The 25388-nt window shown below is 45.1% G+C and overlaps 2 non-coding genes across 2 annotated transcripts; both read left to right on the top strand.

Annotated features, from left to right (window-relative positions):
* The first annotated feature begins 7987 nt into the window (after positions 1 to 7987).
* trnav-cac (transfer RNA valine (anticodon CAC)) lies at positions 7988 to 8060 on the top strand. The gene has a single exon. It is a non-coding gene; the product is annotated as a tRNA-Val (tRNA).
* A 5774-nt stretch (positions 8061 to 13834) lies between these two features.
* trnan-auu (transfer RNA asparagine (anticodon AUU)) lies at positions 13835 to 13908 on the top strand. The gene has a single exon. It is a non-coding gene; the product is annotated as a tRNA-Asn (tRNA).
* Positions 13909 to 25388: the final 11480 nt, after the last annotated feature.

Below are 25388 nucleotides of genomic sequence, written 5' to 3' on the forward strand. Positions count from 1 at the left end.
TTATGGAGGTGTTCTTCAGTATCGTAACCCGTGATGAGGATGTAATCCTGAAAAACCATCGTCCCTGGAATCGACTTGAGGAGGCTTTCCATATTTCGTTGGAAGATCGCGGCGGCCGAGCGAATCCCGAACGGACATCTGTTGTACTCAAACAACCCCTTGTGTGTCGTGATGGTGGTCAGCTTCATCAACTCTCTCGCCAGCTCCTGGGTCATGTAAGCTGAGGTCACGTCCAATTTTGAAAAAAGTTTGCCACCGGATAGCATCGCAAAGAGGTCCTCCGCTCTCGGTAGCGGGTACTGGTCTTGGAGTGACACCCGATTGATGGTGGCCCTGTAATCACCATATATCCTGACCGACCCATCCGCCTTGAACACCGGTACAATCGGGCTCGCCCAGTCACTGAATTCGACTGGCAAAATGATACCTTCCCTCAGCAGGCGGTTCAATTCACCTTCTATCTTTTCCCACATCACGTACGGCACCGCTCTGGCCTTGTGGTGTCCTGGCCTGGCTTCCGTGTTGATGTGAATCACTACCTTGGCCCCCATGAAAGTGCCAATGCCGGGTTGAAATAATGAGTCAAATTTGTGCAGGATCTATGAGCATGAAACACGCTCCACAGAGGAAATAGCATTAACATTGCCCCATTTCTAGTTCATGACAGCAAGCCAACTCCTCCCCAGTAGTGCGGGACCGTCCCCCGGGACAACACAGAGTGGCAACCTGTTCTCCGAATCTTTGTGGGTCACGATTGTCGTGGCGCTGCCAAGCACCGGAATGATCTCCTTGGTGTATGTCCGTAGCTGTGCGTCAATCGGTGATAATTTTGGCCCTACTGGCCTTGGACGCCCACAACTTTTCAAACTATTTGTTACCCATCAGGGACTGGCTAGCCCCCGTGTCTAGCTCCATTGATACTGGGATGCCACTGAGGAGCACTTTCATCATTATCGGTGGCGTCCTAGTGTATGAACTGTATACGTGCTCCACATGAACTCACTGAACTTCAGCTTCCAGCGATTTCCCCCAGCGTTCATTTCTGCAATTTCTGTAGGTATTTTGCTCATCTCTGCAACCTCCGGCTGAGTTTGTGCCTCCATGACTCCAACATGAGCTGTTGTTGGAAACAAAAGGTCCCTTGCTCATCAATCGTCCCTGACTACCCCTGTGACTGTCCTTGAGTGTGGCATTAACAGGTGTTGATGGCCCCATTACTGGCCACATTGTCCCTTGCAATGCTGTGAATCACCGTTCTGCTTGCCATTATCTCTGTCGAACTCCCCCTCTGGGTTCGACTACATGTTGGGGCATACCCGATTGCCCTTGTCTGCCTGTAGAACTGTGTGCTGCTTCAACAATGTTGATTCTCTGTCCCAACCATTCCTTAACACAGAATCTCTCGTCTATTCTGCTAGCGGCCATGCTCACGTGGTTTAAATCCCAGTTTCTCGTCGCCATTGATACATCCTTACTATACAGCAGAAATGCACACGAGGCCCATGCTTGAGAGAAGGTCAGTCTGTGGCCTGTCCTTTATTCCTTAGCACTCAAGTGATGAAAGTGGTGGAGCTTCCCCTTTTATACCTGAAGGTCCAGGTTAGAAGTGTCTCCCACAAGTTCACCACCTAGTGGTCATTGGTCTCACAGTGTACAACTGAGGTCAGATTATATATGGGTTACAATGTTGGTTGAATACATGACAATAAGCACTTAAAATTTTAAACTATTCTCCTATAATACAGTGTGTAAACGAGATAGGGATAAAAGTTCATCACATGTAAAGAGAAAATTAATGATTGAAGCTAGTAAAAGATCCTCTCGGAATAAGTGATCACAGTATGGTTGAATTTGTAATGCAGGTTGAGGGTGAGGAAGTAGTTTCTCAAACGAGCGTACTATGCTGAAACAAAGGGGACTACAGTGGGATGAGGGCAGAGTTGGCTAAAGTAGACTGGAAACACAGACTAAACGGTGGCACAATGGAGGAACAGTGGAGGACTTTGAAGGGGCTCTTTCATAGTGCTCAACAAAAATATATTCCAGTGAAAAAGAAGGGCGGTAAGAGAAGGGATAACCAGCCGTGGATAACCAAGGAAATAAAGGAGAGTATCAAATTAAAAACCAATGCGTATAAGGTGGCCAAGGTTAGTGGGAAAATAGAAGATTGGGAAAATTTTAAACGACAGCAAAGAATGACTAAGAAAGCAATAAAGAAAGGAAAGATAGATTATGAAGGTAAACTTGTGCAAAGCATAAAAACATATAGTTAAAGATTTTAACGATATGTAAAACGGAAAAGAGTGACTAAAGTAAATGTTGGTCCCTTAGAAGATGAGAAGGGGGATTCAATAATGGGAATCTATATGGGTAGAGCTGCAGAATACCAAAGGGCAAAAAACGTTAGTGGGAGTTGTGTACAGACCTCCAAACAGTAGTAGTGATGTTGGGGAGGGCATCAAACATGAAATTAGAGGTGCGTGCAATAAAGGTGCAGCAGTTATAATGGGTGACTTTAATATCCACAAAGACTGGGTTAACCAAACTGGAAGTAATACGGTGGAGGAGGATTTCCTGGAGTGCATAAGGGATGGTTTTTTAGACCAATATGTGGAGGAACCAACAAGGGAGGAGGCCATCTTAGACTTGGTGTTGTGTAATGAGAGAGGATTAATTAGCAATCTCGTTGTGCGAGGCCCCTTGGGGAAGAGTGACTAATATGGTGGAATTCTGCATTAGGATGGAGACTGAAACAGCTAATTCAGAGACCATGGTCCACAACTTAAAGAAGGGTAACTTTGAAGGTATGAGGCGTGAATTGGCTAGGATAGATTGGCGAATGATACTGAAGGGGTTGACTGTGGATGGGCAATGGCAGACATTTAGAGACCGCATGGATGAACTACAACAATTGTACATTCCTGTCTGGCGTAAAAATAAAAAAGGGAAGGTGGCTCAACCGTGGCTATCAAGGCAAATCAGGGATAGCATTAAAGCCAAGGAAGTGGCATACAAATTGGCCAGAAATAGCAGCGAACCCAGGGACTGGGAGAAATTTAGAACTCAGCAGAGGAGGACAAAGGTTTTGATTAGGGCAGAGAAAATGGAGTACGAGAAGAAGCTTGCAGGGAACATTAAGACGGATTGCAAAAGTTTCTATAGATATGTAAAGAGAAAAAGGTTCGTAAAGACAAACGTAGGTCCCCTGCAGTCATAATCATGGGACGTCATAACAGGGAACAAAGAAATGGCGGACCAATTGAACAAGTACTTTGGTTCGGTATTCACTGAGGAGGACACAAACAAACTTCCGGATATAAAAGGGGTCAGAGGGTCAAGTAAGGAGGAGGAACTGAGGGACATCCTTATTAGTCGGGAAATTGTGTTGGGGAAATTGATGGGATTGAAGGCCGATAAATCCCCAGGGCCTGATGGACTGCATCCCAGAGTACTTAAGGAGGTGACCTTGGAAATAGTGGATGCATTGACAGTCATTTTCCAACATTCCATTGACTCTGGATCAGTTCCTATGGAGTGGAGGGTAGCCAATGTAACCCCACTTTTTAAAAAAGGAGGGAGAGAGAAAACAGGGAATTATAGACCGGTCAGCCTGACATCGGTACTGGATAAAATGATGGAATCAATTATTAAGGATGTCATAGCAGTGCATTTGGAAAGAAGTAATATGATAGGTCCAAGTCAGCATGGATTTGTGAAAGGGAAATCATGCTTGACAAATCTTCTGGAATTTTTTGAGGATGTTTCCAGTAGAGTGGAGAAGGGAGAGCCAGTTGATGTGGTATATTTCGACTTTCAGAAGGCATTCGACAAGGTCCAACACAAGAGATTAATGTGCAAAGTTAAAGCACATGGGATTGGGGGTAGTGTGCTGACATGGATTGAGAACTGGTTGTCAGACAGGAAGCAAAGAGTAGGAGTAAATGGGGACATTTCAGAATGGCAGGCAGTGACTAGTGGGGTACCGCAAGGTTCTGTGCTGGGGCACCAGCTGTTTACACTGTACATTAATGATTTAGACGAGGGGATTAAATGTAGTATCTCCAAATTTGCGGATGACACTAAGTTGGGTGGCAGTGTGAGCTTCGAGGAGGATGCTATGAGGCTGCAGAGCGACTTGGATAGGTTAGGTGAGTGTCAAATGCATGGCAGATGAAGTATAATGTGGATAAATGTGAGGTTATCCACTTTGGTGGTAAAAACAGAGAGACAGACTATTATCTGAATGGTGACAGATTAGGAAAAGGGGAGATGCAAAGAGACCTGGGTGTCATGGTACATCAGTCATTGAAGGTTGGCATGCAGGTATAGCAGGCGGTTAAGAAAGCAAATGGCATGTTGGCCTTCATCGCGAGGGGATTTGAGTACAGTGGCAGGGAGGTGTTGCTACAATTGTACAGGGCCTTGGTGAGGCCACACCTGGAGTATTGTGTACAGTTTTGGTCTCCTAACCTGAGGAAAGACATTCTTGCTATTGAGGGAGTGCAGCGAAGGTTCACCAGACTGATTCCCGGGATGGCGGGACTGACCGATCAAGAAAGATTGGATCAACTGGGCTTGTATTCACTGGAGTTCAGAAGAATGAGAGGGGACCTCATAGAAACGTTTAAAATTCTGATGGGGTTCGACTGGTTAGATGCAGGAAGAATCTTCCCAATGTTGGGGAAGTCCAGAACCAGGGGACACAGTCTAAGCCTAAGGGGGAAGCCATTTAGTACCGAGATTAGGAGGAATTTCTTCACCCAGAGAGTGGTGAACCTGTGGAATTCTCTACCACAGAAAGTTGTTGAGGCCAATTCACTGAATATATTCAAAAAGTAGTTAGATGAAGTCCTTAATACTAGGGGAATCAAGGGGTATGGTGAGAAAGCAGGAATGGGGTACTGAAGTTACATGTTCAGCCATGAACTCATTGAATGGTGGTGCAGGCTAGAAGGGCCGAATGGCCTACACCTGCACCTATTTTCTATGTTTCTATGTTTCTAAATGCGGAAATGGCTGAGACCTTAAACAATTATTTTGCTTCGGTCTTCACAATGGAAGACACAGAAACCATGCCAGAAATTGCTGGTCACAGGAATGTGGGAAGAGAGGACCTTGAAACAATCACTATCACTAGGGGATAGTGCTGGACAGGCTAATGGGACTCAAGGTAGACAAGTCCCCTGGTCCTGATGAAGTACCAGGGTATTAAAAGAGATGGCGGAAGTTATAGCAGATGCATTCGTTATAATCTACCAAAATTCTCTGGACTCTTCGGAGGTACCAGCGGATTGGAAAGCAGCTAATGTAACGCCTCTGTTTAAAAAAGGGGGCAGACAAAAGGCAGATAACTATAGGCTGGTTAGTTTAACATCTGCAGTAGGGAAAATGCTTGAAACTATCATGAAGGAAGAAATAGTGGGACATCAAGATAGGAATAGTGCAATCAAGCAGACACAGCATGGATTCATGAAGGGGAAATCACGTTTAACTAATTTATTGGAATTCTTTGAGGATATAACGAGCATGTTGGATAGAGGTGCACCGATGGATGTGGTGTATTTAGATTTCCAAAAGGCATTCGATAAGGTACCACACATAAGGTTACTGCTGAAGATAAAGATACGCGGAGTCAGTGGAAATGTATTAGCATGGATAGAGAATTGGCTAGCTAACAGAAAGCAGAGAGTCGGGATAAATAGGCCCTTTTCGGGTTGGAAATCGGTGGTTAGTGGTGTGCCACAGGGATCGGTGCTGGGACCACAACTGTTTACAATATACATAGATGACCTGGAAGAGGGGACAGAGTGTAGTTCAACAAAATTTGCAGATGACACAAAGATTAGTGGGAAAGCAGGTTGTGTCGAGGACAGAGAGGCTGCAAAGAGATTTAGATAGGTTAAATGAATGGGCTAAGGTTTGGCAGATGGAATACAATGTCGGAAGGTGTGAGGTCATCCACCTTGGAAAAAAAAAACAGTAAAAAGGGAATATTATTTGAATGGGGAGAAATTGCAACATGCTGCGGTGCAGAGGGACCTGGGGATCCTTGTGCATGATACAAAAAAGTTAGTTTGCAGATGCAACAGGTAATGAGGAAGGCGAATGGAATGTTGGCCTTCATTGCGAGAGGCATGGAGTACAAAAGCAGGGAGGTCCTGCTGCAACTGTATAGGGTATTGGTGAGGCCGCACCTGGAGTCTTGCGTGCAGTTTTGGTCGCCTTACTTCAGGAAGGATATACTAGCTTTGGAGGGGGTACAGAGACAATTCACTCGGCTGATTCCGGAGATGAGTGGGTTACCTTATGATGATAGATTGAGTAGACTGGGCCTTTACTCGTTGGAGTTCAGAAGGATGAGGGGTGATCTTGTAGAAACATTTAAAATAATGAAAGGGATAGACAAGATACAGGCAGAGAGATTGTTTCCACTGGTCGGGGAGACTAGAACTTGGGGGCACAGCCTCAAAATGCGGGGGAGCCAATTTAAAACCAAGTTGAGAAGGAATTCCTTCTCCCAGAGGGTTGTGAATCTGTGGAATTCTCTGCCCAAGGAAGCAGTTGAGGCTAGCGCATTGAATGTATTCAAGTCACAGATCGATAGATTTTTAACCAATCAGGGAATTAAGGGTTATGAGGAGCGGGCGGATAAGTGGAGCTGAGTCCACGGCCAGATCAGCCATGACCTTGTTGAATGGCGGAGCAGGCTCGAGGGACTAGATGGCCAACTCCTGTTCCTAATTTTTATGTTCTTATGTTCTTATGTACCACTCTCCCTCAGTAACCATATTATAATTTCTTTAATTCTGCAAAAGAAAGTTATCGGTTCATTGAACATGATTAAATGAATTAATTTTTTCACATTAGCTGCATGTTGACATTTATATAGGGCTATTCGTTTGAAAACTGTATTGTAAATATCATCTCCCTGACCAAGAATCGAACCTGTGTTGCGGTGGTACAAGGGGTGGATTCAGTGAATCATTTCAATGTGATTTCAAGTGCCGTTTACTGTCGTGTCTGTCGTCACCTTTAGTAATGACTCCACAAGGCAGGGTATGATACTTAAACTGTGTAGACCTGTAGTCATTTATTTGAAGCTCCTCGAGTGAGGACACCAAACTGTGAGCTTCTTTATATACTGGGTTGCAGGTAACCTTTCAGTCTCAAGCAGCAGCATCCTCTGGTGTAGGTAAGGTGTGTAGAATGTAAGAGTACATTCAGTGTTGCAAAGCAGTGTTACAGACATCACACAGTAAACAGGCATGCATACACAACAGTTACAATCTTTTTTGGTGTGATTCAAGTGAACTGAAAATGGCAATAATGTCATGAACTATAATGATGCAGCAGTCAAACGGTCTGTTGGTCCCTGGTTGTCGAGTGGTAAAGATTCAATACTCTCAACGTGGTGTCCTGGATTCAATTCCCACCCTAGGAAGTTGTACTTTTAATTCAAAACCTTATAAAAAAAAGAGTTCATTTATTTTACAGATCTATATGCAAATCATGTATAAAAAATAAGAATCATTGACTTGAACATCATTAATTAATACATAAATTATTTTGTAAATCTTTTACCATTTATTTTGCCATGAGCCTGTGAGGAACGTTTATTCCGATCTCATTGGGTTTAATTGTGGTACAAATGACGAACCCGGGGCTGGGTTAAGGAAATGTTTACGTAGTGTAGCGGTTATCATGTTCACCTCCCACATGAAATGTCTCTGGTTTAAGCCTGGGCGCGTGCTTTATTTTAGAATATATTTGCTGTGAAATACATTGAACAAAAGTAGCCCCAGGTTCCGTGTCTTATGAGCAATGAACATTTTAAACCAATCTCCGATAATACAGGGTGAGTAAAGTCATTTTATGGATTGAGTCGGCACAACTCGAGCTTTCTGATCCAGAAGATTTTTCACAGAATGGGATTCAGAATTACACCTTCTGGCTTAACACTTCTCTCTGGGCACTAAGTTTAGCAGTGGTTTCTGTACTGTAGTGGTTATCACGTTCGTCTCACACACGAAAGGGCCCCGGTTCGAGCTCGGGCAGATACATCATTTTAGAATATAGTTGCTGTGAAATAAATTGAAAAAAGGACCCCAGGTTCCTTGACTTCTGAGCAATGAACATTTGAAACCAATTTCAAAAATTCAGAGTGTGTTAAGTCAGATAGGGTGTAAAATATCATCTATGATGAAAGCTCCTGAAATTATTACAGTTGAGTTATTGAAGTATTGACGACAAGTCTGCAAAACAATGCGGGTGGGTATATTAGCCCAAAAATTCCGGTTGGAGGCTTCCCGCGGACAATTCCTTTCCGATCGGTGATGTTTTAATCACCCCGCCTCCCACAGAGTTTAATTAATTGCATGTAATTATTTGAAAAAAGTTTGAATTAAAAAGTTACTTTCCGAACTCGGGCTCCCTCTGTGAATGCCTAACCACGAAACGAGCAGGATACACATTAAATAATTTAATTCCAGACTTCATATTTTCTTTGCTGTTTCACAATAACCAGACCTATGCTCCAAAATCTTTCTCACCGTTTCCCCGATGTCAGTCAGAGAAGCACATGGGACTGAATCAGTGACTTTGCTTTTTCGACCTGTCTTCTGAAGCGCCGCACGGTCCCACTCCGACAATCAATGAACTGTTGGGACGTTAGTGTATCCAGGCTGCGGGTGGCCACCCCGAGCGCAGCAGAGTGGTTTCTGCATTAGTTCTGGGTAGAGGCAGTATTTCCCCTTCTCTCTTCCTCTTGTCTATATCCCTCGGCTTTGTTTTCTGGATTTATTCCCCCGGCCTCATTTTATGTGTTTAAAAGGGAACAAAAGATGAAGTGTGCGACACTCTGGAAAAATTTCTCTCACTCAAATATATCTATTTAGTGAAGTGAAATAAAGAGCAATTAAAGAATAAGGGAGAAGCCACTGTCGCTCTTTTGACAGAAGAATAAACTCGCCCATGACTGTTCATCCACAGCAAGTTTAAACATAATCTTCCTGCACGGGATCCTTTCACGTGGAAAGCAAACGTGATAACGGCTCCACTGCGGAAACCGCTCTGACCAGAAGTACAGCAGAGGCAGCTGACCAGTGAATGCCTTCTGTGCTGATCGGGAATGTGTTGGCACACCTTAAACAACTTCTGTCCCTCACTGACAGCTGTCAATCCTTCTCCTCCGCTGCCCTTGACACAAACATGTCACTGATCCCCACCCACTATCCCACATCCCCATCGTGTTATCTTCCATGTTAGCACAGTGGGGCCACGGAGACACCTACTCTCTCCCCGCGGTTAGTGAACTCAGTCAGTCTGTAAAATTAAAGGGGAACAAGTGTCCCGCAAAGGGCAGGGGAAGGAAGAGAGTCTGTAACCTGGGTTTAATTGTTTGTCAAAGGCTACCCGTCCTGTTGTGTATTTCCAGCAGTTTCCTACTTTCACAGGTGGAGATACCGGGGCTGGAACATGCTCCTAAAATACAATGATGTCGGGATAAAAGTTCCTCACATACTCAGGGCAAATTAAATGATTGAAGTTCTACAATGGATTAATTAATGATGTTTAACTCAATGAATCTTTTTTTCCACATGAGATGCATGTAACTCTTTCTTCTAAGGTTTTAATTTTGATGGAAGTGCAATTTCCCTGGCCGTAAATCGACCCAGGGCCGCGGTGGTGAGAGCGCCGAATCCTAATCACTGGACCACCAGGGAACGCTGCATTGCTGCATCGCTGCATCGTAATGCTTGGTGTCATTATTGTCCTTTTCAATCCACTTGTTTCACACCGAAACACATCGTAACCTTGATCTGAATTTAACTTCACGTGATTCTTTGAAATCACCTTTAAATGATTGGGTAAAACCACTCCTTGTACCACCGAAAAACAGCTTCGATTCCAGGTCAGGGCGGTAACTTCTGTAACAGCTTTTTTCAATTCAAAACCTTATAAAATTGACGACATGCAGCTAATATGAAAAAATAAGAATTCATTTAATCAGCGTTAAATAACCGATAACCTTTTTCAGGGTGAAATAAATAATAATATAGTTACTGAGGGACAGTAGGATCTTTAATCATTCATTTTCTCTTTAATGTGATGAATTTTTATCCCTATCTCATTTACATGCTGTATGAGAAATTGTAAGTGTTTATGACTCAGTTGTAAAACCATTGATTGTGTGTGTCTCTATTCTTGATAGGAGGAGCACTTGAGACCGAAGTTCCAGTTCGATATATGCATCAATAGAATCAATTTTCACCAGTTCCTTTAAACCCAATAACATAATTTATTTTGAGTGGGCTGGATGGAGGAACATGATCCATGTAAAAAATTGTGCTGAATGTTCATAAAAGTATTGGAGTGGGAACTCACTGGATAACAGCAAAGCTTGCAATGTTTGCGGAATATATTCGTGAAGCCAAAATGCACAATGACAATCCGGAACTGTGCGGCACCGAATACTCGGGGAAAAACATTAAAAGGCTTCGCCCGAAGATGGGTTTGGATTACCCACCTTTCAGTTACCAGCCGAATGCACTAAACCATTGCACCACAGATACACACTGCAAGACATGCAAAACCAGGGTGTCAGTCAGTTAAAGCATCAGATTGCTCCGACCGGGATGGAACTTATCCACTCTCAGTTGTGCTTTTCCCAAATAAAGGGTGGGACATTCATTGTGGATGTTTGGAAGCAGTCTGGTCCCGCACACTGCAGACACTTCCATGTCACCACCAACCAGCTCTCCCACAACCGGTGTGATCTACCTTCCAGCCTTCCGGTGCCTTGTCTGTGACGAAGTATGTTTCAAATGTTTTGGAATAGTTGGTTCCATCGTGTCATGGTGAGCCCTCTTGACTTTAAATCTAGTGATTTGAGTTCAAATCTCAGTGAAACCTAAATTCTTGTTGTCCCAGCTGCTGAAAATTTGGGACAAACAAGTGAAGGACACCTGGTGCTGGTGGGCAGTTTTGTTGCCTTTTTCATTGATGCTTGATCTACAAGTCTAGTTGTCAAATTGTGTGCTCAACCGTCAGTTATCTGCTACAAATCAGCAGAGGACAAATCACTTTGTTGTCTAATGCTGCCTTTGCCTGCACAAAATGTGCTGAGATTATATGTGCAATATGCATTCCGCAGGATGAATAAAAGCAATGCTTATTGAAATGCAGGCACTGCATGTTTTGAACTAGACAAAACGTTGCATTTTCTTTTCATTACTTTTGCATTAATGCATTGCAATGCCAATGCACTTTTTACGTGGCAAGATCGATAATTAGCAGAGCAGAATGAAGAGATCACAAAGTTTCTGTTTAAAGAATGGACTCAGTCGAGAATATTTTGTGGATTGTATTTTTCTGAGACTATTTTCCCTGTGCTGGGGACACCCTGCGCAGATATGTGAAAAAGCTGGTTTTGTTAAAACTCCAGAGACCGCATGGCAGTGAGCTGGGACAAAAGACCTGTCAGTCATCCATTGACAAAAGAGCTGTCAGCCAGGAAGGGGGGCCACTGACAAAGCCACTCTAATTTGTAAAAGCACTTCTCACCTCCATCTCAGAAGGAGACACAGAACAATGAACCCACCAGCCTGGCCAGCCAAGGAGGAGCTGGGTCTTTCCCAACACAAAGGCTCAGAGAGATGCCCAGACTAAGGGCCATCAGCCCAATGCATGGGTGGAATGGCCCATCACTGACTAAGTACCCGTGCTTAGAAACAAAGTGGTTTTAAAGATTGGCGGGAAAGATAGGGGTAGCAAGACTCCCAGAAATCAGGGTCCTTTCCACTTTATTTTTAGCTTGGAGCTTGGTGTGAAGCTTGGAGCTTGCAGCTTGCAACTTGTGTCTAGAGAGAGCCGCCTCTCCCTCTTGCTCTCGCTCCACCGATCGATGTACCAGAGGAAGGGGCCGCAGTACTGCAGAAGAAGCCACCGAGACTGAAGACCAGGCAGTGACTTCCCACAGCTGAGCTGAGCAAGAAAACGGGCTGCGTGTGGTGGTGAACATGGTCGCGAGTGTCCCAAGCCAGTATCCAGATATCCCAGGCAAGCTGGGTGAGGGCTCAGGGTTTTCTCAGAAGTGAAGCTTTTCAGGGCTATTCTGGGGAGGGTAATTCATTGGTAAGTGTGGGGTTAGAATCCACCAGGGAATTACTGCGTGTTACGAGGTTCATTTCTGTACTGTATGTATGTTGTTTGTAACCGGGATTTTATTCTCCACAGAGACAGTGATTTTGTTTAGCAGAGCATGTTTTAGACAGTGTATGTCAGACCAAATAAATATACTACGATTTATCACTGAAGCATCCCTTTCCATGACTCATTTAATTTACACTCTGAATAATAATTCCCGGATCTAGAACTTTCGTAAGGTGGGGGCGATTCAAACCGTCCGTCTGTCAATTGGGCGAGGATCACAAACACTTACAATATTTACGAAAGGATATACTTGCTTTGGAGGCAGTTCAGAGAAGGTTCACTGGGTTGACTCTGGAGATGAGCGGTCGACTTATGAGAAAAGGTTGAGTAGGTTGGGCCTCTACTCATTGGAATTCAGAAGAATGAGAGGTGATCTTATCGAAACGTATAAGGTAATGAGGGAGCTTGATAAGGTGGATGCAGAGAGGATGGTTCCACTGATAGGGGAGACTAGAACCAGGGGGCATAATCTCAGAATAAGGGGCCGCCCATTTAAATCTGTGATGAGGAGGAATTTCTTCTCTCAGAGGGTTGTAAATCTGTCAAACTCACTGCCCCAGAGAGCTGAGAAAGCCACGACATTAAATAAATTTTGACAGAGATAGCTTCTTCACTGATAAGGGAATAAGGCTGATGGGTAACGGGCAGGGATGTGGACTTGAGTCCATGATCGGATCAGCCATGATCATATTAAATGGCGGAGCAGGCTCGAGGGGCCATATGGCCCACTCCTGCTCCTAGTTCTTAAGTTCTTCTGTTCTGAATAGCGACACACAAAAAAATGCTTTGATCATGGTTACACCTTATCTTCACGTTTGTCAAACAGTTGGCTCGTTGTTCTCGGGCTGTGATTTCCCTTCGGAGTTGTTCATTGAAATTTACGAGGGGTCCCAGAGGAGTCCTGATATTACTCGCATATTTTGAAATTGCATCGAACTTTTGCAAAGAAGGAGTTGCATATCTGCAGCGCCTTTCAGGAACTCATGACGCCCCAAAGCGCTTTACAGCCATTGAGTTATGTTTGAAGTGTTGTAGTTTGAGGAAAGATGTGCCCAGATCACCAAACATGAACCTCAACTCTTTGCAAAGAGTTTGGTGCAAATAATCAGGCGTCTCAGGGACTTGGACTTTCTTTGAATAAGTTCTGCTTGTACCTGCATTCAAGCTTGAAACAGCAACTGGCCTTCCATCTCACGGGAGGTTTGGGGTTGATGTGCGTCGCTTTCAATCTTTGAAATTTCACCAAGCAAAGAAACGGTGAATCCAACTGTACCTGTCAGCATTTAGTTCCCGATGAATCACAGGAATATCCGCAGTCAGGAGCTGAAAAGAAATTCAAACATTATACCGGCTTGGAGACAATCAGAATACTTTGTCACAGACAAGGCACTGGAAGGCTGGAAGGTAGATCACACCAGTTGTGGGAGAGCTGGTTGGTGGTGACATGGAAGTGTCTGCAGTGTGCGGAACCAGACTGCTTCCACGCATCCACAATGAATGTCCCTCCATTTATTTGGGAAAAGTACAACTGAGAGTGGACAAGTTCCATCCCGGTCGGAGCAATCTGAAGCTTTAACTGACTGACACCCTGGTTTTGGATGTCTTGCACCTTATACATCCATCAGTCTCTGTGGCGCAATGGGTTAGCGCGTTCGGCTATTAACCAAAAGGTTGGAGGTTCGAGCCCACCCAGGGACGAAGTATTTAACTGTTTTTCCCCGAGTATTCGGTGCCGCACAGTCCCAGGTTGTCATTGTGTGTTTTGGCTGCACGAATCTATTCCGCAAATGTTGCCAGCAGTGCTGTTATCCAATTAGTTACCACTCCAATATTTTATGAGCATTCAGTTCAAGTAAAACGATAAAAACATTTTTACATGGATCATGTTCCTCCATTCAGCCCATTAGAAATAAATTATGTTATTGGGTTTAAAGAAACTGGTGGAAATTGATTCTATTGATACATATATAGAACTGGAACTACGGTCTCAAGTGCTCCTCCTATCAAGTATAGACACACACACAATCAATGGTTTTACAACTGAGTCATAAACACTTACAATTTTAAACCATTCTCATACAGCGTGTAAATGGGATAGGGATAAAACTTCATCACATGTGAAGAGAAAATGAATGATTGAAGATACCACTGTTCCTCAGTAATTATATTATTATTTCTTTCATTCTGAGGAAGGTTATCGGCTAATTAACGGTGATTAAAAGAATTATTACTTTTGCACGTTGGCTGCATATCGTCAATTTTATCAGGTTTTGAATTTAAAAATGGGTTACAATGCTGGTTGAATACATGACCACAAAGTCTTTTTGGGATCACAGGTTGAGTCTCTCTGGTGGTTTACGCTCTCTTGTAGAGCGCCTGAGTTGGGGCTCCGGTTGTTGGGCGCTGGCCTGTGTGTCTGCTGTTTGCGGTGCCTCAGGCCTATCCGGACTGCCCACAGTGACTGGGCTCTCCTCCCTTTGGTTCCAGTGTTCGGTCACCTGTGCTGGAGTGAACTCTGTATCGTGTTCTTCCTCTGCTTCTTCTATGGGGTTGCTGAACCTCCTTTTTGTTTGATCCACATGTTTGCGGCAGATTTGTCCATTGGTAAGTTTAACTACCAGAATCCTATTGCCCTCTTTGGCAATCACAGTGCCTGTGAGCCATTTAGGCCCTGCAGTGTAGTTGTGGACAACAACAGGGTCGTTTACACCAATATATCGTGCCCTCGCATTCCTGTCATGGTAGTTATATTGTGATTGGCGCCTGCTCTCAACAATTTCTTTCATGGTGGGGTGTATAAGGGATAACAGGTTTTGAGCGTCCTTATCATTAGCAGCCCTGCGAGTGGAACCCCTGTGAGCGAGTGTGGTCGAGATCTATTGGCCAACAGGAGGCGTGATAAGTGGCTTTGTAGGGAACCCCCTTGGATTCTGAGCATCCCCTGTTTGATTATCTGCACTTTTCGTTCTGCCTGGCCGTATGAGGCTGGCTTAAACGGTGCCTTTCTGACATGGTTAATTCCATTGCCTGCCATGAAGTCCTGGAATTCAGTGCTTGTGAAGCACGGGCCATTGTCGCTGACCAAGATGATCGGTAGACCGTGGGCGGCGAACATTGCCCGTAGACTTTCTACCGTGGCAGAGGATGTGCTTGAATTTGAAATGTCACACTCGATCCATTTGGAGTGGGCGTCTACTACATCCAAAAACATTTTTCCGATGAAAGGACCTGCGTAGTCATCATGGATGCGTGACCAAGGCTTGGCGGGCCATGGCCAGGGGCTAAGCGGGGCTTCCGTGGGCGCATTGCCCAGCTGGGCACACGTGTTGCACCTGCGAACACAAACGTCCAGATCTGCATCTATCCCTGGCCACCAAACGTGTGACCTGGCAATTGCCTTCATCATGACAATGCCCGGATGCTCATTGTCGAGTTCTCTGATGAACACCTCTCTGCCCATCTGGGGCATGACTACACGGTTTCCCCACAGTAGGCAATCGGCCTGAATCGAGAGTTCATCCCTGCCCCTGTGAAATGGTTTAAATTCCTCAGGGCATGCCCTGTACGTGGCTGCCCAGTCCCCATTCAGGACACATTTCTTGACTAGAGACAATAGCGGGTCTCTATTTGTCCAGACTTTAATCTGACCGGCTGTCACAGGTGAGCCTTCACTTGCGAAAGCTTCAACAGCCATGACCATCTCAGCGGCATGCTTGGTAGCCCCCTCAGTGGTGTCTAGTGGGAGCCTGCTGAGTGCATCGGCACAGTTTTCAGTGCCCGGTCTGTGCCGAATTGTGTAGTCATAGGTGGCTAACGTGAGTGCCCACCTCTGTATGCGGACCAATGCGTTTGCATTTATGGCCTTGTTGTCGGCCAAAAGGGACGTTAGGGGTTTGTGATCTGTCTCCAGCTCAAATTTCCTGCCAAACAGGTACTGGTGCATTTTCTTTACCGAATATACACATGCGAGCGCCTCCTTTTCTATCATCCCGTAGCCCCTTTCTGCCTGGGACAGACCTCTGGAGGCATAAGCTACCGGCTGTAACTGACCCTTGGCATTGACAGGCTGCAACACACACCCGACACCATAGGACGACGCATCGCACGTTAACACAAGTTTCTTACATGGGTCATATCGCGTTAACAGATTGTTGGAATAGAACAAATTGTGTGCTCTCTTAAAAGCCCTTTCCTGGCTGTCTCCCTAGACCCATTCGCGACCATTGCTTAGGAGCACGTGTAGCGGCTCTAGCAGCGTGCTCAATCTGGGAAGAAAGTTACCAAATAGTTGGGGAGCCCCAGGAACAAACGCAGCTCCGTCGTGTTACGGGGTCTGGGTGCTCTCTGGTTCGCTTCCGTCTTGGACGCATCCCGTCTACTCCTACCCTCATCCCCAGGAATTCTACCTCTGGAGCTAGGAAGACGCACTTTGCCTTTCCCTGTCGCAGCCCTACCCGGTCCAGTCTGCGTAGCACCTCCTCCAGGTTGTGGAGGTGTTCTTCAGTCTCGCAACCCGTGATGAGGATGTCGTCCTGAAAAACCATCGTCCGTGGAAACGACTTGAGGAGGCTTTCCATATTTCGTTGGAAGATCGCGGTGGCTGAGCGAATCCCGAACGGACATCTGTTGTACTCAACCAACCGCTTGTGTGTCGTGATGGTGGTCAGCTTCTTCAACTCTCTCGCCAGCTCCTGGGTCATGTAAGCTGAGGTCACGTCCAATTTTGAAAAAAGTTTGCCACCGGATAGCATCGCAAAGAGGTCCTCCGCTCTCGGTAGCGGGTACTGGTCTTGGAGTGACACCCGATTGATGGAGGCCTTGTTATCACCATATATCCTGACTGACCCATCCGCTTTGAACACCGGTACAATCGGGCTCGCCCAGTCACTGAATTCGACTGGCAAAATGATACCTTCCCTCAGCAGGCGGTTCAATTCACCTTCTATCTTTTCCCACATCACGTACGGCACCGCTCTGGCCTTGTGGTGTCCTGGCCTGGCTTCCGGGTTTATGTGAATCACTACCTTGCCCCCCATGAAAGTGCCAATGCCGGGTTGAAATAATGAGTCAAATTTGTGCAGGATCTGTGAGCATGATACTCGCTCCACGTAGGAAGTAGCATTAACATTGTCTCATTTCCAGTTCATGACAGCAAGCCAACTCCTCCCCAGTAGTGCGGGACCGTCCCCCGGGACAACCCAGAGTGGCAACCTGTTCTCCGAATCTTCGTGGGTCACGATTATCGTGGCGCTGCAAAGCACCAGAATGATCTCCTTGGTGTATGTCCGTACCTGTGCGTCAATCGGTGATAATTTTGGCCCTACTGGCCTTGGACGCCCACAACTTTTCAAACTATTTGATACCCATCAGGGACTGGCTAGCCCCCGTGTCTAGCTCCATTGATACTGGGATGCCACTGAGGAGCACTTTCATCATTATCGGTGGCGTCCTGGTGTATGAACTGTATACATGCTCCACATGAACTCACTGAACTTCAGCTTCCAGTGATTTCCCCCAGCGTTCATTTCTGCAATTTCTGTCGGTATTTTGCTCATCTCTGCAAACTCCGGCTGAGTTTGTACCTCCATGCCTCCAACATGAGCTGTTGTTGGAAACAAAAGATCCCTTGCTCATCAATCGTCCCTGACTACCCCTGTGACTGTCCTTGAGTGTGCCATTAACAGGTGTTGATGGCCCCATTACTGGCCACATTGTCCCTTGCAATGGTGTGAATCACCGTTCTGCTTGCCATTATCTCTGTCGAACTCCCCCTCTGATTTCGACTACATGTTGGGGCATACCCGATTGCCCTTGTCTGCCTGCAGAACTGTGTGCTGCTTCAACAATGTTGATTCTCTGTCCCAACCATTCCTTAACACAGTATCTCTCGTCTATTCTGCTAGCGGCCATGCTCACGTGGTTTAAATCCCAGTTTCTCGTCGCCATTGATACATCCTTACTATACAGCAGAAATGCACACGAGGCCCATGCTTGATAGAAGGTCAGTCTGTGACCTGTCCTTTATTCCTTAGCACTCAAGTGATGAAAGTGGGTGGAGCTTCCCATTTTATACCTGAAGGTCCAGGTTAGAAGTGTCTCCCACAAGTTCACCACCTAGTGGTCATTGTTCTCACAGTGTACAACTGAGGTCAGATTATATATGGGTTACAATGTTGGTTGAATACATGACAATAAGCACTTAAAATTTTAAACCATTCTCCTAAAATACAGTGTGTAAACGAGATAGGGATAAAAGTTCATCACATGTAAAGAGAAAATTAATGATTGAAGCTAGTAAAAGATCCTCTCGGAATAAGTGATCACAGTATGGTTGAATTTGTAATACAGATTGAGGGTGAGGAAGTAGTGTCTCAAACGAGCGTACTATGCTGAAACAAAGGGGTCCACTGTGGGATGAGGGCAGAGTTGGCTAAAGTAGACTGGAAACACAGACTAAACGGTGGCACAATTGAGGAACAGTGGAGGACTTTTAAGGGGCTCTTTCATAGTGCTCAACAAAAATATATTCCAGTGAAAAAGAAGGGCGGTAAGAGAAGGGATAACTAGCCGTGGATAACCAAGGAAATAAAGGAGAGTATCAAATTAAAAACCAATGCGTATAAGGTGGCCAAGGTTAGTGGGAAAATAGAAGATTGGGAAAATTTTAAACGACAGCAAAGAATGACTAAGAAAGCAATAAAGAAAGGAAAGATAGATTACGAAGGTAAACTTGTGCAAAGCATAAAAACGGATAGTTAAAGCTTTTACCGATATATAAAACGGAAAAGAGTGACTAAAGTAAATGTTGGTCCCTTAGAAGATGAGAAGGGAGATTTAAAAATGGGAACTGTGGAAATGGCTGAGACCTTAAACAATTATTTTGCTTCGGTCTTCACAATGGAAGACACAGAAACCATGCCAGAAATTGCTGGTCACAGGAATGTGGGAAGAGAGGACCTTGAAAATATCACTATCACTAGGAATAGTGCAATCAAGCAGACGCAGCATGGATTCATGAAGGGGAAATCATGTTTAACTAATTTACTGGAATTCTTTGAGGATATAACGAGCATGTTGGATAGAGGCATTCGATAAGGTTCCACACAAAAGGTTACTGCAGAAGATAATGGTACGCGGAGTTAGTGGAAATGTATTAGCATGGATAGAGAATTGGCTGGCTAACAGAAAGCAGAGAGTCGGGATAAATGGGCCCTTTTCCGGTTAGTGGTGTGCCACAGGGCTCGGTGCTGGGTCCACAACTGTTTATAATATACATAGATGACCTGGAAGAGGGGACAGAGTGTAGTGCAACAAAATTTGCAGATGACACAAAGATTAGTGGGAAAGCAGGTTGTTTAGAGGACACAGAGAGGCTGCAAAGAGATTTAGATTGGTTAAATGAATGGGCTAAGGTTTGGCAGATGGAATAAAATGTCGGAAAGTGTGAGGTCATCCACCTTGGGAAAAAAACTGTAAAAAGGGAATATTATTTGAATGGGGAGAAATTGCAACATGCTGCGGTGCAGAGGGACCTGGGGGTCCTTGTGCATGAATCCCAAAAAGTTAGTTTGCAGGTGCAACAGGTAATCAGGAAGGCGAATGGAATGTTGGCCTTCATTGCGAGAGGCATGGAGTACAAAAGCAGGGAGGTCCTGCTGCAACTGTATAGGGTATTGGTGAGGCCGCACCTGGAGTACTGCGTGCAGTTTTGGTCACCTTACTTAAGGAAGGGTATACTAGCTTTGGAGGGGGTACAGAGACAATTCACTCGGCTGATTCCGGAGATGAGGGGGTTACCTTATGATGATAGATTGAGCAGACTGGGTCTTTGCTCGTTGGAGTTCAGAAGGATGAGGGGTGATCTTGTAGAAACATTTAAAATAATGAAAGGGATAGACAAGATAGAGGCAGAGAGATTGTTTCCACTGGTCGGGGAGACCGCAACCGGTGTGATCGACCTTCCAGCCTTCCGGTGCCTTGTCTGTGACAAAGTATTCTGATTGTCCTGAAGCCGGTATTAGGTTTTAATTTATTTTCAGCTCCTGACTGCGAATATTCCTGTGATTCAACGTGAACAAAATGCTTACAGGGACAGTTGGATTCAGCGATTCTTTGCTTGGTGAAATTTCAAAGATTGAAAGCGACACACATCAACCCCAAACCTCGTCACCTACTCGCTAACTGCTACACGCTGCTTCCGTGAGATGGAAGCCCAGTTGCTGTTTCAAGCTTGAATGCAGGAACAAGCAGAACTTATTCCAAGAAAGTCCAAGTCCCTGAGGCATCTGATTATTTGAACCGAACTCCTTCGCAAAGAGTTGAGGTTCGTGTGGGGTGATTTGGGCACATCTTTCCCCACCCTACAACACTTCAAACATAACTCAACGGCTGTAAAGTGCTTTCTCTCTTCCTCTTGTCAGTATCCCTGTGCTTTTATTTCTCTATTTATTCCCCTGTCTCAATTTCTAGTGTTTAAAAGGGAACAAAAGATGAAGTACGTGTCACTGTGGAACAATTTCTCTCGATCAAAGTTAGATGCACTACCGTTGCTCCATGAGGTCTCGGCAGCTAGCCGTTGATATTCAGGTCCATAAATAAATATATTTTTTTGTATTTATACAAATTATCGAAGCTGTTCCCTGGTCGCGTGGTTAAGATGTCGAGCATTAAACCTCTTTCCATTCTCAATCAGTTCATCGCAGAAACATAATTGAGGTGTGTGAGAGGATTAATGATTGCTGTAATCGCCGTTAATAACCCCACTACTATCTGTTACAGAATGAGCTTGCACACTCTCCCGCTTCTCCTGCCCTTTGCCGGACACGTGTTCGGGGTTTAATTTTACAAACTGGGTGTGTTCACTGATCGCGGGGAGATGGTAGGAGCCTCTGTGGCCCCACTGTGAGGATGTGGAAGTGAACACGGTGGCTGGGTGATCCGTGACATTTCTGTAAAGGCAGCGGAGGAGAAGGATTGAGAGATTTGAGTGTGGGACAGAAGTTGTTTGAGGTGAGCCAGCACATTCCCGATCAGCACAGAGGGAGCTCACTGGTCAGCTCCCCTCTGTTGGGGTTACTGTGACAGAGGTTTCGGTCGTGTAGTGGTTGTCACGTTTGCTTTATATGTATACGATCACTGGTTCGATCCCAAGTGCGAACTTTATGTTTAAACTTGCTGTGGATGAACAATTGGAGCCGAGTTGAGTCTCCGAGCAAATACTGCCTGACATGCTGAGATTTCCAGCATTTGCTCTATTTATTGATTAAAGTATCAACTCTCCCTCAGTTAGCATTTCTTTCATTGTGCAAAAGAAGGTGATGGGTTAATTAATGATGCTTTCCCGTGAAAGCAACACAAAAGTTTAACGAATAAACATATGGTGACTGGCAGGTGAGCGCTGTTTCTGACACCCAGTGGGAATGGGCGGAGATTTTAAAGCCCCTTTTATTGCAGAACCTTCATTTTGATGAACATCTCAGACTCAGTGTTTAGGCCTCGTGGAGCAACGGTGGTGTGTCTGCCTCTTGATCAGAAAGTTGCGTGTTTAAATCATGTTGAGGTCCCTGTTCTTTTGGGTAATTCCAGAATTAATATTTTCTTTGCTGTTTCGCAATAACCAGACCCTTCCTCCAAGGTCTGTCTCACTGTTTACCCGGTGTCAGGCAGAGATACGCCTGCTGTCCGCATTTACTTCATGTGACAGGACACAAAAGTTCAAAATCAAACTGCCACACATAATATTGAGCAGTCAGGATGGCCGAGCGGTCTAAGTTGCTGCATTCAGGTTGCAGTCTGCTTTGAAAGCGTGTGTTCCGTAGTGTAGTGGTCATCACATTCGCGTAACACGCAAAAGGTTCCTGTTTCAAAACCAGCTGAAAACGTGCTCAATTAAATATGAGATGCATTGAATAATGTGCATTTCTTGTTCAGTATTAACAAAGCACAATGTCTCCCAGTCCTGCTATATTGACTGAATATTCTGTACAGTTCGGTACACATTCAAACTCTACAGTTTCCAGCCCTGACGGTGCAGAAAGCCCCTCTCAAAGCTGCACATTCCGGCAGCTTTCAGTTGAGTTGTGAGAGATTATTGACGGATCCTGCAGCTGTGAAAAGGAATGATGTGTGAGAGGGGTCATCAAACGAGGCCTCGTGGGTTGAATTAAAGAACAGAAATGGGGCGATCACACTACTGGGAGTGCACTATAGACCCCCGGGCAGTTAGAGGGAGATAGAAGAACAAATATATGGGCAGATTGTTGAGAAGTGCAAAACCTATAGATCTGTAATAGTGGAGGATTTTAACTACCCGAATATTAACTGGCGAAATGATAATGTGAATGGTACAGATGGTGGAGAATTCCAAAAATGCATTCAGGAGAACTTCTTTATCCAGTATGTAACAAGCCCATCAAGGGAGGGTCGGTTCTGGACTGGGTCCTGTGATCGAAGAGGGGCAGGTATGAGGGGTATTAGTGGGAGAGCATTTTGGTGCGAGTGATCATACTCAGTAAGGTTTAGGGTAGTTATAGAAAAGGACAAAGGGGACCAGGAATAAAAGTTCTCAATTGGGGTAAAGCCAATTTTTCTGAGCTGAGATGGAATTTGGCCAAAGTGGACTGAGAACGGCTACTTGCTGGTAAATCAGTGTCAGAGCAGTGGGAGGCATTCAAGGAGGAGATCCTGAGGGCACAGAGCAAGTATGTTCCCTTAAAACAAAGGTTGGACTAACAAATCTCGAGCTCCCGGGATGTCAGGGGCCATAGAAGGAAAGTTAACGAAAAAAAGGGAAGCTTATGACAGATACCGATAACTCAATACTGCATAAACTCTAGAGGTGCAGAGGTGCAATTAAAAAATATATCAGGAAACCCAAGAGAGAGCATGAGAGAATGTTGGCAATTAAATCTGGGAAAACCCAAAGATGTTTTATAAATACATTAAGAGCATGATGATAAAAGATAAAGAGTGGGGCCTATTAGAGTCTATAAAGGGAATCTGTACGCGGAGGCGGAAGGCTTGGGTAGGATTCTTTATGAATACTTTGCATCTGTTTTCACAAAAGAGAGGGGCGACGTGGACTTTGCAATGAGGGTGGAGGAGTGTGAAATATTAGATGAAATAAACATAGTGAGAGAGGAATTATTGGTGGCTTAGCAGCTTTGAAAGTGGATAAATCCCCAGGCCCGGATGAAATGTATCTCAGGCTGATAAGAGCAGCAAAAGAGGAAATAGCAGAGGCTCTGACCACCATTGTCCAATCCTCACTGGCTACAGGTGCGGTGCCAGAGGATTGGAGCACTGCTAATGTTGTACCTTTGTTTAAAAAGGGAAAAAGGGATTGAGTAAATACAGGCTGGCCAGCTGAACCTTTTACAATTATTTGTAAAATTCATGAGGGACAGGATAAATCTTCATTTGGAAAGACATGGATAAATCAAGGATAGTCAACATGAATTTGTCAAGGGAAGGTCGTGTCTGACTAAATAGATTGCATTTTTCGAGAAGGTAACCAGGAGGGTTGATGAGGGCAGTGGTATGATGTAATGTATATGCACTTTAGCAAAGCTTTTGATAAGGTCGCAATTGGCAGAATGGTTACGAATGTAAAAGCCCATGGGATTCAAGGGCAAAGTGGCAAGTTGGGTCCAAAATTTGTTCAGAGGCAGGAATCAAAGCGTAATGATTGATGGGTGATTTTGTGATCCAGTGGGGTTCCGCAGGACTCAGTGCTGGGTCCCTTGCTTTTTGTGGTATACATGAATGACTTGGACTTAAATGTTGAGGGTATGAGTAAGAAGTTTGCAGATGACACTAAAACAGGCTGAGTGGTTGATAATGAAGAAGAAAACTGTAGACTGGAGGAAGATATCAATGGATGTCTCAAGGCGCTTTGCAGCCAATGAAGTACTTTTTGTAGTGCGGTCACTCTTGTAGTGTGGGAGACACAGCCGCCAATTTGCACATGGCAGTCTCCTATCGGCAGCAGTGTGATGATGACCAGATCATCTGTCTCTGTGATGTTGATTGAGGGATAAATATTGACCAGGACACGAATCCTGGCCACATTGATCCTCCCACCACTTCACACTGTTCTCCGAGGGACCAGCGCGATGATACTAAAACAACAAGCGAAGTTGGTAAGCTATCCATGCAGTCCATCGGAATCCAGCCACACCACCTTATACCACGGGTAACATCTCTCCATGGATTCTGGAATCTGGATCAACAAACCATAATCCCATCTGAGAAGGTGTTGAGATGGGCGTCTGGGTGACATCATCAAAACCCTGGTCGTCATTTTGGAGCGTGAGCAGGAACATCGGCAGGGCCCAGGTACAGAGGAGTGGGAAGGTCGGGGCGGATGAGCGGTGAGTGTTTGTAGAGAGATGCGGTGAATGTTTATGGTGGAGGAGCGGCGACAGATCGTGGAGGAGGTGTGACAGATGACGGTACGTGGCCCAGAAGAGCCGAGGGCCCAGGGGCAGCACGGGCCAACCCACACTGCGATATGTGTGGGCACTGGGTCCATGCAGCAGAGCTGGTCTCCTGTCATCTTAGTTAACCCTTGCCACTGGAACAAGACCTCGCTCTGTTAAGCCTGTGTGGTGGCTGGTGTGCAACGGTCACCCCACGTTAAAAAAATCCACACAAAGGCAACTTCCACCCCCTCAATTGGAGTCCAGGACTGGAACATCGGGTCCATCATCGAAACACCTGTGAACTCATCAAAGCAAATCGTCCTCGATCGAGGGACTGCCTATGATGATGATGATCAATGTACTGGTCAGTTGGGCAGAACTGTGGTAAATGGAATTCAATCCAGATAAGTATGAGGTAATGCATTTAGGGAGGTTTAACAAGGCAAGGGAATACACATTAAATGGTACGACACTGAAAAGTGTAGAGGAACAAATGGACCTTGGCGTGCAGGTCCGCAGATCCCTGAAGGTAGCAGGCCAGATAGTTAATGTGGTTAAGAAGGCATATGGAATACTTGCATTTATTAGTCAAGGCATGGAATACAAGAGCAAGGAGGTTATGCTTGAACTGTACAAAACACTGGCTGCACCACAGCTGGAGTACTGCGTGCAGTTCTGGTCACCACATTACAGGAAAGATGTGATTTCCCTGGAAAGGGTGCAGAGGAGATTTACTAGAATGTTGCCTGGTCTGGA

Source organism: Pristiophorus japonicus, unplaced genomic scaffold, assembly GCF_044704955.1.
Source record: "Pristiophorus japonicus isolate sPriJap1 unplaced genomic scaffold, sPriJap1.hap1 HAP1_SCAFFOLD_91, whole genome shotgun sequence".
Taxonomy (NCBI): domain Eukaryota; kingdom Metazoa; phylum Chordata; class Chondrichthyes; family Pristiophoridae; genus Pristiophorus; species Pristiophorus japonicus.